Consider the following 17787-nt stretch of genomic DNA (forward strand, 5'->3'; position numbering starts at 1 on the left):
CTCATCCAAATCCAAGTAAATGCTTCATGAGCTGAGGCTTGCTAGTAACTTTTAAACGTCTCTATTTCACAGAGTAGATGTTGGGTTGGATTCATCTTCTCTGAGAGCATAATTTATCTTTGCACAAGTGAAGAATTCACCGTGATTCCATCCAACCACATGGTCATCTCATGTAGCTTAAACAAAATATCTACAAACCATTCCTGCAACATTTGACCGAGAGTCACATGTAGACCAGACACCATCCAGAACAAAGCAGCCCGCTTGATTAACACCACATCCACAACATTCAATCCCTCCACCACTGATGCTCAGTAGCAGCAGTGTGTACCATCTACAAGATGCAGTGCAGAAATTCACCAAAGATCCTGAGACAGCACCTTCCAAACCCACGACCACTTCCATCTAGAAGGACAAGGGCAGCAGATACATGGGAGCACCACTGCCAGCAAGTTCCCCTCCAAGACACTCACCATCCTGACTTGGAAATATATCGCCGTTCCTTCACAGTCACTGGGTCAAAATTCTGAAATTCCCTCCCTAACGGCATTGTGGGTCAACCCACAGCACGTGGACTGCAGCGATTCAAGAAGGCAGCTCACCACCACCTTCTCAAGGGCAACTAGGAATGGGCAATAAATGCTGGCCAGCCAGCGATGCCCATGTCCCACAAATGAATAAAAAATAATTGTGACTTTCTCAGATTGCTTTAGGGTGTTACAGTTCTAATTGAAAATCTGACTGGCCTCACATCCTTCCTGTTTCTCTGAAAACCCTTCATTGCCTTTTAGATTCCACCTGTTCCTTCCATCCATGGGATCTTAGCACTTGCCAGCACAACGGGTTTGCGGAATTTTTCGATTAAAGTATATTAGTCACACGTAGACTTACATTAACATTGCAATGAAGTTACTGTGAAAATCCCCGAGTCGCCACACTCTGGCGCCTGTTTGGGTACACTGAGGGAGAATTTAGCATGGCCAATGCACATAACCAACATGTCTTTCGGACTGTGGGAGGAAACCCACGCAGACACAGGAAGAATGCGCAGACTCCACACAGACAGTGACTCAAGCCAGGAATTGAACACAGGTCCCTGACACTGTGAGGCAGCAATGCTAACCACTGTGCCACCGTGCCGCCATTACCTGGACAGGGTGAACAAATTGCTTCTAGTTTCGTCCCTGGACAGAGCAAACATCTATTTAGTGTATTTACCACACCTTACCTAGGCACCTGTTTAAACCTGAAGATAAATGTTGCTTAAAAATAACTCCCAATTGAAACTAAATCTGTTTTTCAAATGTCTTCCGCATAATAAATGGTTAAAAAAATCATAAATAAATGTTAAAGAAATGTCAGTGGAAACATTTAACAATATTTTTTATGAAGTACCTCTAGCCCTTTTAGCTACTGTATTAAGTGATCAAGTTTATCCTATTAGCAAGCAGCAACATGTAACAACGCACGCAATCCCAGTGTCAAACATCAAGAAAACCTCCTATTTCCAGTTTTCTAAGTCAGTAAGCCCTCAGCAATTTCATTTTAAGACATGTTTCAGATTTAAGAATGTAATTTGTAATTGTAACCATTTTCTAGCTCTTCATGACATAAAAAGAACCATAAAAAGCATCATGATATGAAATTAGGGAGGCAGTGGTGTAGTGGTGTTGTTGCTGGACTAGTAATCCAGAGATCCAGGGTAATGCTCTGGGGACCCGGGTTCGAATCCCACCATAGCAGATGGTGAAATTTGAATTCAATGAAAATCTGGAATTAAAAGTCTAATGATCATCATGAAACCATTGTTGATTGTTGTAAAAACCCCATCTGGTTCACTAATGTCCGTTAGGGAAGGAAATCTGCCGTCCTTACCTGGTCTGGCCTACATGTGACTCCAGAGCCGCAGCAATGTGGTTGACTCTCAACTGTCCCCCAGGGATGGGCAATAAATAGTGCCCCAGCCAGCAATGCCCACAAACCTATCCCACGAATGAATAAAAACAATAACCTAGCAGTGTTGGTGAATAGTACCAGTTACTTTTCTCTTGGTGGGTACACATGGTAGGTAGGTTGGCTTTTGCGGCTCCCCCAGCCGTGCCAATGTAAAAAACTGCGTGGTAAAATTGGGCTGGCTATATGACATCATCAGGGCCCAGACCCAAATATCACAGACAATGCCGAAATCGGAACCCTATCCGCCATTTTGAAATAACTAATCGACAAGCGGCACGGTGGCGCAGTGGTTAGCACTGCTGCCTCACAGCTCCAAGGACCAGGGTTCAAATCTGGCCTTGGGTCACTGTCTGTGCGGAGTCTGCACGTTCTCCCCGTGTCTGCGTGGGTTTCCTCCGGGTGCTCCGGTTTCCTCCCAAACTCCAAAGATGTGTGGGTGAGGTGGATTGGCTGTGCTAAATTGCCTCTTAGTGTCAGGGGGACTAGCTAGGGTAAATACATGGGGCTACTGGGATAGGTCCTGGGTGGGATTGTTTTCAGTGCAAACTCGATGGGCTGAGTGACCTCCTTCTACACTGTATGGATTCTATAACTCTTTGAGCTATTTAAGGAGCCAATTGTATGCAGTTTTTCATTGCTCGCTGCATTTTTCGGATGTCAGACAAGGAAAGGTCTGGGAGCTCTGTCGAGCAGGTATGACGAGGTAGCTCAAGGTTGGAAGAAAGGGCATTGCTACCCTGAATATTGCTGCATACAGCAGCAGCGTCTACTTGTGTAGATGGCAGCAGTGATGTGTGCTTTTGGACTTCATTTATTAAGTTTTTTGAGCCTGTCATAAGAAAAATGAGAGAGATTGGGACTGGAGCCGTGACAGAGTTCCTGTTCACAGCATATCCCTCCCTGCTGCATGAAGTGGCGGGCACGGTAGCACAGTGGTCAGCAGTGCTGCTTCACAACGCCAGGGACCTGGCTTCGATTCCCGGCTTGGGTCACTGTCTGTGCGGAGATTGCACCTTCTCCCCGTATCTGCGTGGGTTTCCTCCGGGTGCTCCGGTTTCCTCCCACAGTCCGAAAGATGTGCGGGTTAGGTGGGTTGGCCATGCTAAATTGCCCCTTTTTTTACCAGGGGGACTAGCAGAGTAGATGGATGGGGTGATGGGGGTAGGGTCTGAGTGGAATTGTGGTCGGTGCGTTGTATGATTCTATGATAAGACTCAGCCATTCAGCCTCTTGAGCCTAGTTTTGTCAGTTAATAAAGCTCCAACATCATGAAGTTTGCACTTTTGGGAATTTTCAGATAGTTTGAGTATGCCATTCATTAGGATCTCCTACACCTCTGCCTTCTCAGTTCAAAATTGCTTCATGCAAATGATTGTATCATTTAATATTTGATGCATGATAATGAGTTGAGTCATAGTCCGTGCCTGATAAATCATTCATTATCTCTTCTAATTGTGTCTCGGTAATTGCTGTTTCGAAACCTCCCTCCTGATTGGTGCTCCGGTTTGCTCCCACAGTCCAATGATGTACAGGTTAGATGGATTGGCCATGCTAAATTGCCTCTTAGTGTCCCAAGATCTGTAGGTTAGGGGGAATTAGTGGTGTAAATGCATGGGGATAGTGCCCGGGTGGGATGATCTGTTGGAGGATTGGTGCAGACTCTATGGGCCGAATGGCCTCCTTATGCACTGTAGGGATTCTATGGGTGGGATTTTATGGCCTCGCCAATCCCGAAACCGTAAAATCCTGCCCAAGGTCAACAGACCTTCCCATGGTCCGCCCCTTGCCCACTCCGATTCCCGTGGCCTATGATTCTAAGTCCTGGCCTATAGAGTCTGATTGGGCACATCTTGCACTACTGATTAGTCATCTTCCCACTGGGCAACTGCACGTGATTGGCTGAGCTGAGACGGCTGGGGCGTGACTATTCACTTTGCATTCTACCTGTCTCACCCTCCACCTAGCATTGTAGATCATAAGTCATAGAATCCTACAGTACAGAAGGAGGCCATTCGGCCCACCGAGTCTGTACCGACCACAATCCCACCCAGGCCCAATTTCCATAACCCCGCACATTTATCCTGCTAATCTCCCTGACACTAGGGTCAATTTAGCACAGCCTATCATCCTAACCTACACATCTGTGGACTGTGGGAGGAAACCAGAGCACCCGGAGGAAACCCACGCAGACACGGGGGGAATGTGCAAACTCCACACAGACAGTGGCCCCAGACCGGAATTGAACCCAGGTCCCTGGCGCTGTGAGGCAGCAATGCTAACCACTGTGCCACCATGCCACTGCCAAAAACGATCAAATCCAAGCCAGTCTGTCAGAGTGATTCATTTCTGTACCCACTCACTGCAGGTTTTTGTTGGCATTAGTACTGTGAAAGATGTACCACTTTCAAATATGAATTTAAATCAAGCAACTAATAAGTGAAATATGCCACAAGACTTTCATTTCTATAGATCTCCTTGTAGTCCTAAAATATCTGAGCCTTTAATGAAAGAGAAAGAGGTGGACCCCAGAGAGGAGGGATAAATGTAGAACTGGAATGTGATTGATGATGTGATCAAAAGGAAAGGTTTTTAAGAGGCCTTTGAAGTTAAGGAGGGAGATATGACACCAAAGTTGTTTAAGTGTAAATCGCAAAGGGCAGCAAATGATGAACAAAGACATGGGGCTGGATGTTGTTCCTTGGGGCCTTGGGAGTCAATGTCCATGAAGAGGGGTTCTTCATAGTTGGTGGGGCAGGCTGCAGTCAGGACAGCCAACTCGGGATAAAGTTCGGAGGCAACCATAGGGGCTATGGGGTGCTGAGGCTCGCTGTATAAAAGACCCGCCTCAGTGCTGTGGGACATCGTCGCATTTGCAATAAGAGCAGAAAGGCCATCCAACCCACACACTCCTCACACCCACACACTCTCCGTGCCCCCCACGACCCCTATGGCCCTTCATGTCTCCATGCCAAGGTATGCTCCCCAACCAACTCCGAGGGACCCTCATACCCGCATGCCAAGCTCCGGCACTTCCATTCCCATTCATGAACTCTGCATCATAGAATCAAAGAACCCTATAGTGACAATAGGTTGTCCAAAAAAGAGGCTTTTTGTAATGACTTTAATCAGGCAATTGAGATGGGCCTGTGAGAATGTGAATTCCCTGATTAAGGGCCAAATTGCTGGGCCAACAGGGAACCTCTTGCTTTGTACTTAACAAGGAGTGTCAGTTCCTCTGGGACTCCGAGTGTAGACGGTTAACTGAAAGCACTCGATGCTGTTGTCAGACTTGTAAATAAAGGGATTTTGGTGACGGGACTTCTGCCTCCAAGGACTTATTGCACTTTTTAAAAAAAACTCTTTTCATTGCTACCCAATTCAAGTGTCACTAATCCAGACCTTTTAAAATATCAAAAGCTGAAACTGAAAGCACTTGAGACCAGTTTATCTTGTATAACTTTTGTACAATTAACAGAAGAGCTAGAGCTGCCAATCAAGCGATGTTTTCCCTGGGACTCAGGTGTTTTAGTACTCTACAGGATGTAGGGGCTCTCAGCCAGGAATACATAATAATGCTTGGCTGAGAATCCAGAAACCCGAAAGTTCTGGATGATTAACACTTCTACTGGGTTATAGTAAAAAGGGTTTTTATTTCAAGAAAGGGGAAAGTTATCAATGAATGACTTTTTAAAGTTTATTTAACACATTCTAATGTCACTCTAGGGGTCATTGGTTCTATGCAGTGTATAGTGAGTGAATGGGCATTGAGGTACCATCCATAGAATCATAGAATCCCTACAGTGCAGAAGGAGGCCATTCGACCCATTGAGTCTGTACCGACCCACTTTTTTATCTTATCCAAACCCTTAACCTGACATATTTACCCCACTAATCCCCCTAACCTGCACATCTTTGGACACTAAGGGTCAATTTAGCATGGCAATCAACCTAACCCACACATCTTGGGACTGTGGTAGGAAACCGGAGCACCCGAGGAAACCCACGCAGACACGGGGAGAATATGCAAACTCCACACAGACAGTGGCCCAAAGCCGGAATCGAACCCGGGTCCCTGGTGCTGTGAGGCAGCAGCGCTAACCACTGTGCCACCGTGCCGCCCCTAATAGAGTGAAAGCAGAGAGGTATGTCTTGTTCGTTCCTCAGTAATTGGTTGTTTTCCAAAATACACAGATTCAGCCAAGATATCACCTGGAGGAAATCCATGTAGACACGGGGAAAACATGCAAACTCTGCAGACAGTCACCCAAGGCCTGAATCGAACCCGAGTAAACATGACCACATGACGTCCACCCAATAACCACTCTGCACATTCAATCAGCCATTTTCCCCATTTATAACATCTTTATATGATTCTATGATTCTTTCTATGATTCTATATTAAGTGCTAAATCAATAAATTAATGAACAAGCCCAGGTGTCTTTTCCTCTTTAGGGCGTTACCTCAGAGATCTTTGAAATTATGAAAGGTTTTGATAGAGAGTGCTTCGTTTATGGAAAAGATCATAACTGGAGGCCATCTCTTCTTGAGTTTTCTGCCTCTAAGTCGGTCTAACACAGTGCCATCATCTCCACCCCCAGTAAGACAAGGAGGCAAGTACCCAACCAACTCCAGCCACAATGATTGTGGTTGGCACCAAACTGATTCACATCCAACTAAACCCACCCCTGCTTCCCCTCCTGTTGCTGTGGCAACATACAGTTTTACATGCATGTTAGAGTTTAGAAATATGGATGTCGATGGCAGATGCTCCAGTTTATTTCCATGACATGTCAGCCTGCTCTCGAGCAGAAGAAATTTCCGGACAGCCACATCACAGAAATAAACAGGAGCATCTGCCATCACCATCCATATGTGTTGAACGGGTTGACAAAGTTGATACTCAAGCGGATTGGCAGCGTTGTGGACGCACCTTCTTCGGGCACCAAGTCCTGGAGTTGGACTTGAACCCGGAGCTTCTGGCTCAGATATAGGGATGTTACCCACTGCTCCACAAGACCTCGGGGGCAATTCTCCCAGCCTGCTCTGCTGCTCTAGCATTGCAACAGACCGGGAGACATCAGCCGAGGCCATTTAGCAGACTCCCCACTGGGCACCATGGCCCCCGTGCGTCTCCGGGGCCAGGATTTCCAGCATCATCAGGTCTGGAGAGTAGTGAGGACATGGAAACTGTGATGACAGGGAGTTAGTTGAGGTGGACAACCTATATATATATCTATATATATCATAGAATTCCTACAATGCAGAAGGAGGCCATTCAGCCAATTGAGTCTACACTGAGGCACACACTCTTGCTCTAACCCCATAACCCCACACATTCACCCTGCTCATCCCCCTAACCTACACATCTTTGGACACTAAGAGACAATCTACTATGACCAATCCACCTAACCTACACATCTTTGGAGTGTGGGAGGAAACCAGAGCACCTGGAGAAAACCCACGTAGATACGGGGAGAATGTGCAAACTCCACACAGACAATGACTCTAGGCTGGAATTGAACCCGGGTCCCTGGCACTGTGAGGCAGCAGTGCTAACCACTGTGCCACCGTGCCGCTCCCATTTAAGCAGAAGTTGTATAAACGTTTGAGGGGGAAGCAAGTCCTGTTCATGGGATTAGATGAGGAGAGGCTTGAGTGGAGCTAGCATGCACTGGTTGGACTGAATGGCCTGTTTCGGCACTGCATTTTGCATGTAATTCTATATTTCAAAAATCGCATGAGAGAAAAAAAATTGCCGAGGGCATGGCCAGAGCTAACTGTGGTTTTAAATCAAACAGAAAACCACTCGCTGGATTATGTAAGGCCAAAGGAATGACGTTCCCATCAGATAGACAGAGCAGAAGAAAGAAAGTTGATGGGGTGAAAAAGGCATAGGAGTGAGAATTTATTTTCTGGACACGATTGAGACAGATGTTGTTGAATGGACTCATGGCCTCCAGATGAATGACAGAACCCTTAACTCGATATAGGGACATAGCAGGATGTCATTCCATAGTCAATTTACAAGACAAAAAGATAAAATGGAATAAATCTAATGACGATGAACTTTGCCGATAAGCCAATATTAAAATGTGGCTCCAATATGCAGGCAAGCACCAAAGTTGAGAATTTCAAATGTGAGAATAGCAATTTCAAGCCCTTGAACACTGAGCATTTCCAACAGTCACGGCTGATCAAAAGAATTGACGCAATCATGGGCAGTGAATTCCTAATGTGACACGTTAAATATGCTGATGCATTCAGAGAAAAGTAGGAAAGCAAAGCACGGGACAAAAGTTCAAAGTCATACATGCCATGCCAAAATATTGAGTTGTGACCTAGCCAGTGAAAGACTACATTCGTCAGTTTAGAAATTGATGCAACAACAGAAAACTCTGGGAAATCTCAGCAGGTCCGACAGCATCTGTGGAGAGAGAACAGAGCCAACTTTTCGAGTCTGGATGACCCTTCAGCAGAGCTGAAGACAAGGAAAAAAGGATGAGATTTATACTGTAAGGGTGGGGGGGGTGGGGAGGTGGGGAGTGGGGATGGGGAGTGGGGGTGGGGAGCTGTAGTTGATGGGGATGGCATAGACAAAAAGAGAAAGGGAATGTAAATGGTGATGATAAAGACTAGGAATGGTGCTGAAAGCATCCATTAAGAGATTGGAATGTGTAAATGTTATGTTTGCGGTGCCGTTTTGGAAAGTGGCATCATCAGAACAGATGCGTCGGAGGTGAAGGAACTGAGAGAATGGAATGGGGCCCTCACAGGATGTGGGGTGTGAAGCGCTTTGTCAAGGTAGTTGTGGGAGTCGGTGGGCTTGTAATGGATACTGGTGGACAGTCTAGCACTAGAAATGGGGACAAAGAGATCAAGAAAGGAAAGAGCAGTGTCAGAGATGGGCTACGTGAAGGTGATAGAGGGGTGGAAATGGGAAACGAGATTGATACATTTTTCCAGGTCCAGACGAGAGCATGAAACGGCACCGAAATAGTCGTCAATGTGCCGATGAAAGAGCTGTGGGAGGGGGCTGGAGTAGGACTGGAACAGGGAATGCTCCACATACCCCATAAAGAGACAGGTATAACTGGGAAATTGGTGCAGCTTCATTATAAAAAGAACAACTCATCGGGCATGCCTTGTGGACATATGATCCAACACAGCGTAGAAAAAAAGAACTTGTATTTATACATCGCCCAACATGGTCCCGGAATGTCCCAAAATGCTTTTTGAAGAGCTATATTGCAATGAATCACAGTCACTGTTGTCACGTAGGAAATGGCTCAGCGAATCTGAGTGAGGCACCCTCCAACAAATAGCAAGGTGATAATAACCAGATAGCCTGTTTCCCGGCATATTGGTTGAAGAATAAATATTGACTAGGATATCAGGAAAACTTCCCCTGCTCTTCCTCAGAATATCCATCCAAATAGAGGAAGAATTTGCAGCTCTGGTAGACTTTCGCCAATGGTCGGAATTCTCCACTCCCGCTACCACTGCCAGCAAGAATGGAGAATTTGGCACTGAGCCAAATCTCCGTTCAGAGCGGCGGGACTGGAGAATCCCAGCCACGGGCGAGGTTGGAGAATTTTGGCCAACATGTGCATGCAAGAAATGTTGCAATGGACTGATCATAAAACGCTTCTTTAAAAGTCTCTTGATAAAACTGCACCAAGACTATTTTTAAAGTTTATTTATTAGTGTCACAAGTAGGCTTACGCTAACACTACAATGAAGTTACTGTGAAAATTACCTAGTCGCCACACTCCGGCACATTGAGAGAGAATTTAATATGGTCAATGCACCCTAACCAGCATGCCTTCCGGACTGTGGGAGGAAACCGGAGCACCCGGAGGAAACTCACGCAGACACGTGGAGAATGTGCAAACTCCACACAGACAGTGACCCAAGCTTGGAATCGAACCCAGGTACCTGGCGCTGTGAGGCAGCAGTGCTGACCACTGTGCCACCGTGTCACTGAAGTTGGAAACTGAATTGTAAATTGTCACCCAAGTTGTAAAAATGGAATTTGACAGTTAATGTGCAGCTAAACCCTTTCGATTGAAAAGGCCCTCAACGAAACCAAGTATGATAATGACTAAGATGGTCAGATAATTTTAGATGGTAACTTATCTCCTGATGTCACACACACAAAGAAAAGGTGAGAAACTGATAAAAAACAATCATCACATTTTTTTATTCATTCGTGGGACATGGGCGGCACTGGCTGGCCAACATTTATTGTGTGGAGATGCCGGCGTTGGACTGGGGTAAACACAGTAAGAAGTTTAACCACACCAGGTTAAAGTCCAACAGGTTTATTTGGTAGCAAAAGCCACACAAGCTTTCGGAGCTCTAAGCCCCTTCTTCAGGTGAGTCATAAAACGTTTCTTTAAAAGTCTCTTGATAAAACTGCACCAAGACTATTTTTAAAGTTTATTTATTAGTGTCACAAGTAGGCTTACGCTAACACTACAATGAAGTTACTGTGAAAATCACCTAGTCTAATCACCTGAAGAAGGGGCTTAGAGCTCCGAAAGCTTGTGTGGCTTTTGCTACCAAATAAACCTGTTGGACTTTAACCTGGTGTGGTTAAACTTCTTACAACATTTATTGCCCATCCCTACTTGCCCGAGGGGAGTTGAGAGTCAGCCACAATGCTGTGGTTCTGGAGTCACATGTAGGCCAGACCAGGTAAGGAGGGCTGATTTCCTCCCCTGAAGGACATGAGTGAACCAGATGGGTTTTTCGGACAATCGACAATGGTTTCATGGTAATCAGTAGATTCTTAATTTCAGATATTTTTCTTTTATTGAATTCAAATTCCACCATATGCCATATACCATATGTCACCATATGCCGTAAAGGACCAAAGGGCGGCAGCGAGATGGAAAGGATTAGGGACAGAATTCCAGAACTTTGGCACTAGGCAACTAGAGGAATTAAAATTGGGTATGCTCAGGGGTCCAGAAATAGATGAGCGCAGATATCTCGGAGGGTTGTAGGGCTGCAGGAGATCACAGGTAAGAGAGGGGGTGAGGCTATGGGGAGGACTTGAAAACAAAGAGAATTTTAAATTTGAAGTATTGTTTGACCGGGAACTAATGTAGGTCAGTGAGCACAAAGTTCATATTTCATAAAAGTTTCTTTGCTTGCCAGCCTTAGAGAACTTGGTAAAAATACATCAAAGCCATCAGGGAATTGAAAAATCTTCAAGGCTATTAAGAGGTGTTTTGTTCTGGCCTGGTATGTTGGCACAGATTAGAGATGTGATTAGCCAACATCCAATGTTCAAAAGAATCAGAAAGAATGAGTGCAACAAGCCAATGAAAGCGCATGGTATTTCTGGCAGATCTTGGCAGAAGGTTGGGACTGATGTTTCATTCAAAACAATATTTAATTAGCATTGGATACTTCTGAACTTTTTTGGGGGGCTCAATAAGTTAACTAATATTAAAAGCTCAAATGTGAGTGTAAGTTGCAAGTTCGCAAGTTTGCTAGGTACTGCATAAAATCATTCAGATAATGGACTTCAGCTTGCAGGGTTTGGAGCTTATTCATTCCTGGGACATGGGCGTCACTGGTTGGCCAGCATTTATTGTCCATCCCTAGTTGCCTGAGGGCAGTTAAGAGTTAACCACATTGCTGTGGCTCTGGAGTCCCACGTAGGCCAGACCAGGTAAGGATGGCAGATTTCCTCCCCAGCCCGAGGAACATTTAGCAAAATCTATGCAGTCAACACTTAAGTACTTACAACCTCACAGAAAAGCGAAAAACCTAATCACCAAAAGGTTTTGTACAACCATCCAGTTGTCAAGGGAATGGGTCGATTAGCTCAGTTGGTTGGACGCCTAGTTTGTGATGCAGAGCAATGCCAGCAGCGCGGGTTCAATTCCCAGACTTTCTCAACCTTGCCCTTTGCCTGAGGTGTGAATCATAAAAACTCTACCGTGCAGAAGCAGGCCATTCAGCCCATTGAGTCTGCACCGACAACAATCCCACCCAGGCCCTATACCTGTATTCACCCTGCTAATCCCTCTAACCCATGCACCCCTGGACACTAAGGGGCAATTTAGCATGGCCAATGCACCTAACCCGCACATCTTTGGACTGTGGTAGGGAACCGGAGGAAATCCACGCAGACAACGTGGACTCTGCACAGACAGTGACCCAAGCCTGGAATCGAACCCGGGTCCCTGGAGCTGTGAGGCAGCAGTGCTCACCACTGTGCCACCATGCTGTGTGATGATCCTCAGGTTAATATCACCACCAGCCAGCTCTCTCCCTCAAAGGGGAGAGCAGCCGATGGTCATCTGGGACTATGACGACTTTACCTTTACCAGTTGTCAAGGGGTGGGGTTGATAAATACACAACATGTGCTGAGAAGTATTCAGTTGGTGTAAAGCTTGAGGGATTTTGTAGGCTCCTATGTGTTGCTGAGCAAATATGCCACAGAGTTTACTCTTACACACATGGAACAAAACATGAGTGCCTTGCCATGGCTACAATGGGGAATTGGTCTAGCTCAGTTGGCTGGACGGCTGGTTTGTGATGCCAACAGCACAGGTTCAATTCCCATACCGGCTGAGACTATTCATGAATGTCCTGCCTTCTCAACCTTGCTCCTTGCCAGAGGTGTGGTGACCCTCAGGTTAAATCACCACCAGTCACCCTACCCTCTCAAAGGGGTAAGAAGCCTATGGTCATCTGGGACTATGGCGATGTTACCTTTGCAGTGGCCATGAAGATAAATTTGGTGCAATATGGAGGGTCTCAGTTTCATGCTGTACTTAATCAGCCTTCATGATTAATCAGATCAGCATGGTCTTGCTTGCTAGTCATCAATCATGTCTGGCCTTCTGCTTTGAAAGGTTGAACGTCCTTTGTGCAAGGTTAGAGTGGGCCAACAACAACAGAAACTTGAGTTTATGAAGCACCTTTAACATAAAGAAACATCCCAAAGTGCTTCACCGGAGCATTATAAAACAAAGTGTGAAGCCACACTACTTAAGGAGATATTTGGTCAGATGACCCAAAGCTTGGCCAAAGATTTAAGGAGTGCCTTAAAGGAGAAAAGTGAGGTAGAAAGGTGGAGAAGTTTAGGGAGGGAATCCCAATTCCTGTTCCTTAGGGCGGACGCAACTGAAGGCATGGCCACATGCCATTAGAGTTTGTCCAGGGTACAGTGTTCTGTATGTGTATCTGAACATGCAAACATGCGGCATCTGGTGGCACCGTGGTTAGCATAGCTGCCTCACAGCGCCAGGGACCCAGTTTTGATTCCTGGCTTGGGTCACTGTCTGTGCGGAATTTACACATTCTCCCTGTGTCTGCGTGGGTTTCTTCCTGGTGCTCCAGTATCCTCCCACAGTCCAAAGTTGTGTAGGTTAGATGAATTAATCATGGTAAATGCACAGGATTACGGGGATGAGGCAGAGGGCTGGGCATGGGTAAGATGCTCTTTCTGAGACTCAGTGCAGAGTCGATGGGCTGAATGACCTCCTTCTGCACTGTAGGGATTCTACAATATTCATGGCATTTTCACCTACAACTAAATGAGGTAGGTCTATTGTATCAAATTAACACAAATTTATGAGGTTATGCAAATCTCAGATTTAACGCAGAACCCTGCAAACTGAACTAAATGATTGTAAATGAATTGGCATATCTCTGTTACAGTCTGTTGGGAATAAAGACTTCAGTGGAGTTCACATTACAGGTAAAAAGTGCAGTTGAGAATCTGCAGGATAACTTTATATATTGGAATTCAGTCAGTACATCCTGCAGAATAACAAATGCAGGAGGAGGACGTCAAGGAGGTGGTGGTGCCGATATATCTCACCTCAGAATGTAAAATCTGTAAGGAAACATAAGCAACGCATTGCTACATCAGAATGCGAGGAATGACATGCAAAACTTTACAAAATGCACATCCCTGAGCTTGTCACAATTGGCTTAACATAAAAAGCAATTACCTTTTAAATATACTAGCTTCAGGTTAAGATGTCAAACATAAATTGAAGTCAATTGAAAAAAAATAATAATCATGATTAGAAACATAGAAACATAGACAGGAGCAGGAGGAGGCCATTCGGCCCTGCGAGCCTGCTCCGCCATGGCTGATCATCCAACTCAGTAGCCTAATCCTGCTTTCTCCCCATAACCTTTGATTCCATTCACCCCAAGTGCTATATCCAGCCGCCTCTTGAATACATTCAATGTTTTGGCATCAACTACTTCCTGTGGTAATGAGTTTCAAAGGCTCATCACTCTTTGGGTGAAGAAATGTCCCTGCGCTTCCATCCTAAATGGTCTACCCTGAATGATTGGAAGGTAGGGTGAAGGAGGGGCATGGTTGAGGGGAGGGGTGGTGGGATAAGGGGCCTGGAAAGCAAAATGGACACCAGCGTCCTTCCTGATTTCTCTCCCAGGCACTGACCACATGCAACCTCCTGGAAAACCCGGTATCAAAACGGAAGTATTCCAGAAAGTTTCTCTCCAAACCCCTCAAAGAAAAAAACAGTCAAGGAGGTCACCTGAACCACGTGCTCTGTATCAGACACTTGCACCCGATAAGATGTGATCTACCGCCTACCACCCCCCCGCGCCTCCCACCTCCCCCCAATGCCACCCCACGATAAGAACAGACAGCTCTGACAAAGGGTCATCCAGACTTGAAATGTTGGCTCTATTCTCTCTCCACAGATACTGTCAGACCTGCTGAGATTTTCCAGCATTTTCCGTTTTTGTTTCAGATTCCAGCATCCAGGGCGGCAGGATGGTGGCATTGTGGTTAGCACTGCTGCTTCACAGCGCCAGGGACCCGGGTTCGATTCTGGCCTCGGGTCACTGTCTGTGTAGAGTCTGCACATTCTCGTCGTGTCTGCGTGGGTTTCCTTTGGGTGCTCCGGTTTCCTTGCACAGTCCAAATATGTGTAGGTTAGGTTGATTGGCCATGCTAAATTGTCAGGAGAAGTAGCAGGGTAAATAAGTGGGGTTATGGGGATAGGGCCTGGGTGGGATAGTTGGCGGTGCAGGCTTGATTTGCCGAATGGCCTCCCTCCACACTGTAGGTATTCTATGATCTGCAGTATTTTGCTTTTACACAAGAAAATGTTCACCACGTCAGCAGATGTCATGGGCTCTGGGATTCTGAAAAACGTTGGAGTTGTTGAACGTTGGAGCCTGGTGGACAATTCATTCTTTAGAATCATAGAATGGAACCATCAGTTGATTGTAGTACAGATGGAGGCCATTCTGTCCATTGAGCCTATGGAACTCCGCTAGAATCACTCCACTCCTCTTTCCTCACAATCCTGTAATTTTTCTTTCCTTCGTGTACTTTTCTATTTTCCCTTGGAAAGTTACAATTCAATCTGCCTCAACCACTATTTCTGACAGTGCATCCCAGATCATAGCCAATTGCTGTCTAAAATATATTTTACTTCATGCCATGTTTGGTTCTTTGATCTTAAATCGATGTCCATTTGCTCTTGATCCTTCTGCCAATGGGAACAGTTTCTCTCTACCTACTATTTCCAGAGAACATCCGGGCAGGATTTTCTGGACCGTCCCCCTGCCACTCCCCCCCTCCCCCCACCCCTCTCCCCCCATCCCCCCTTCTCTCCCCCCCCCCCACCCCTCTCCCCCCATCCCCCCTTCTCTCCCCCCCCCCTCCCTCCCTCCCCTCCCCTCAATAAATAAATGAATTCAATAAAAATTGTCTGGAATCAAGAATCTATTGACGACCATGAAACCATTGTCGATTGTCAGAAAAGCCCATCTGGTTCACTAATGTCCTTTAGGGAAGGAAATCTGCCATCCTTACCCGGTCTGGCCTACATGTGTCTCCAGAGCCACAGCAATGTGGTCGACTCTCAACTGCCCTCTGAAATGGCCTAGCAAGCCACATAGTTCAAGGGCAACTAGGGATGGGCAATAAATGCTGGCCCAGCCAGTGACGCCCAGGTCCCACGAATGAATGAAAGGCAACTCAATTTCAGTTTTGCCTGCCAGTCTTGGATTCCAACTTACCTTGGGCAGATCCATTCTTAGCCCCTGAAATTGGCCCTTCTCGAATGAGCTGCTTTTTACTCGAGCGTGCTCCTTGTCCTTTTCCATCGCTAACCTAACTCTTTGTCCTCTTAAAATTTTAAGCACTCATTTGAACTGATCACTGAGGTTTCGACAGCAGAGTGGGAGATGCAAGTGTTGCAAAGCTGAGTTTGTGAAGTTGGAATTTGATGTTGGTAAAGATGTAAAAAATTGTAAAAATGCTCGCGGGAAAAAACATTGAGTTGTTCCTTTAAAAACTAGTTTTGTTTCAGTGCTTGGAGGTTTAAAATGCAAAGTACATACAGAGTCCCAGACTGAAACGTTTGCATCAAAAAGTCAAACAGTGGTCTTGACAAGGCAACCTGTTTTGTTTTAATTTAGCCCAATCAATTTAAAGAAGGGACTCAGCTACCAGGAACCTATGACATTTGAATTTGATGACAACATCAGACTAATCCTATTGCAGGAAAATTAATAGGTCATCACAGGTATAAAAGAGAGTGCAAGGGAGAGCAACAGGAGAGCAACTGAAGCACTACCACCTCTCAAGCCTTGAGAGAGAAAGCAGCTTCAGAAATCTCTTAAGAGCACATACCATCAAAAGGCGAAAGGTACCAAATCAGAAAGAACTTATGGACAGAGAAATCAGTAGAGGAACTCCAAAAGTTTCTGAAAGCCACAAAACCTGGTTGTATGTTTTTGAGAGTGACTGAATTCTATTTATTATATTTTTCTGGTTGATGAATGAGTATTGCATTCATTTGAACAGCATTCCATTAGAATCTTATTTTATTTGGTATGTTACTTGCTTAATTAAAGTTCCTGTTTAGTTAAATAAATAAATTGTTGTGTTCATTTTAAAGTGTGTTGGGTATTTCTGTTAGTTACCCACTAAAAGTTACTGAAGAACAGTTCACACCTTCCCACACACTTTTAACAGATTACGAGGTGAGGTATTCCTCTTTGGAGGAACTCGGCATTACTTCTAAAAAGGGGATCAACCTTCACATTGGAACACAAGAGTCTTTGTGTGCTGGAAAGAGACACTGGCGATGAGCTGAATTTGGGATGAAAGAGGGAACAGAGGTTGATACAAGAGTGGGAAACCAGCGTGGTTGATGGAGGTCAGATATTAGTGACAGCAGAAAAGAATGGCTGGAATGTAAGTGCCTTATTAAAAAAAATTCCCATTTTATGTCCTCATTGACTATAATACTTTTTAAAATTCATTCATTGGACATGGGCATCACTGGCTGGCCAGCATTTATTGCCCATCCCTAGTTGCCCGAGGGCTGTTGAGAGGCGACCACATTGCTGTGGCTCTGGAGTCACATGTAGGCCAGACCAGGTAAGGACGGCAGATTTCCTTCCCGAAAGGACATTAGTGAACCAGATGGGTTTTCCCGACAATTGTTTCATGGTTATCAGTAGATCCTTAATTCCAAGTATTTTTTTTATTTGAATTCCAATTCCACCATCTGCCATGGAGGGATTTGAACCCAAGTCCCCAGAACATTAGCTGAGTTTCTGGATTAATAGTCTAGTGATAATACCACTAGGCCATCGCTTTTAATGGCGTCTTATATTGTCTATCAAATTCAACCCTCACAACGACCGATACCATGCGTGTACAGGTAATTACCTGATCTGTACACCAGATGGTGCTCCTCAAGGATGTTATGTTTGTCACAATTCACTACCTCATACCTGGCTTGGGGATCACACATCTGAGGTGACTAAAATGGGAACCACTTTTTAACTGGCTGGAAGG

Source organism: Mustelus asterias, chromosome 23, assembly GCF_964213995.1.
Source record: "Mustelus asterias chromosome 23, sMusAst1.hap1.1, whole genome shotgun sequence".
NCBI classification, from domain to species: Eukaryota; Metazoa; Chordata; class Chondrichthyes; order Carcharhiniformes; family Triakidae; genus Mustelus; species Mustelus asterias.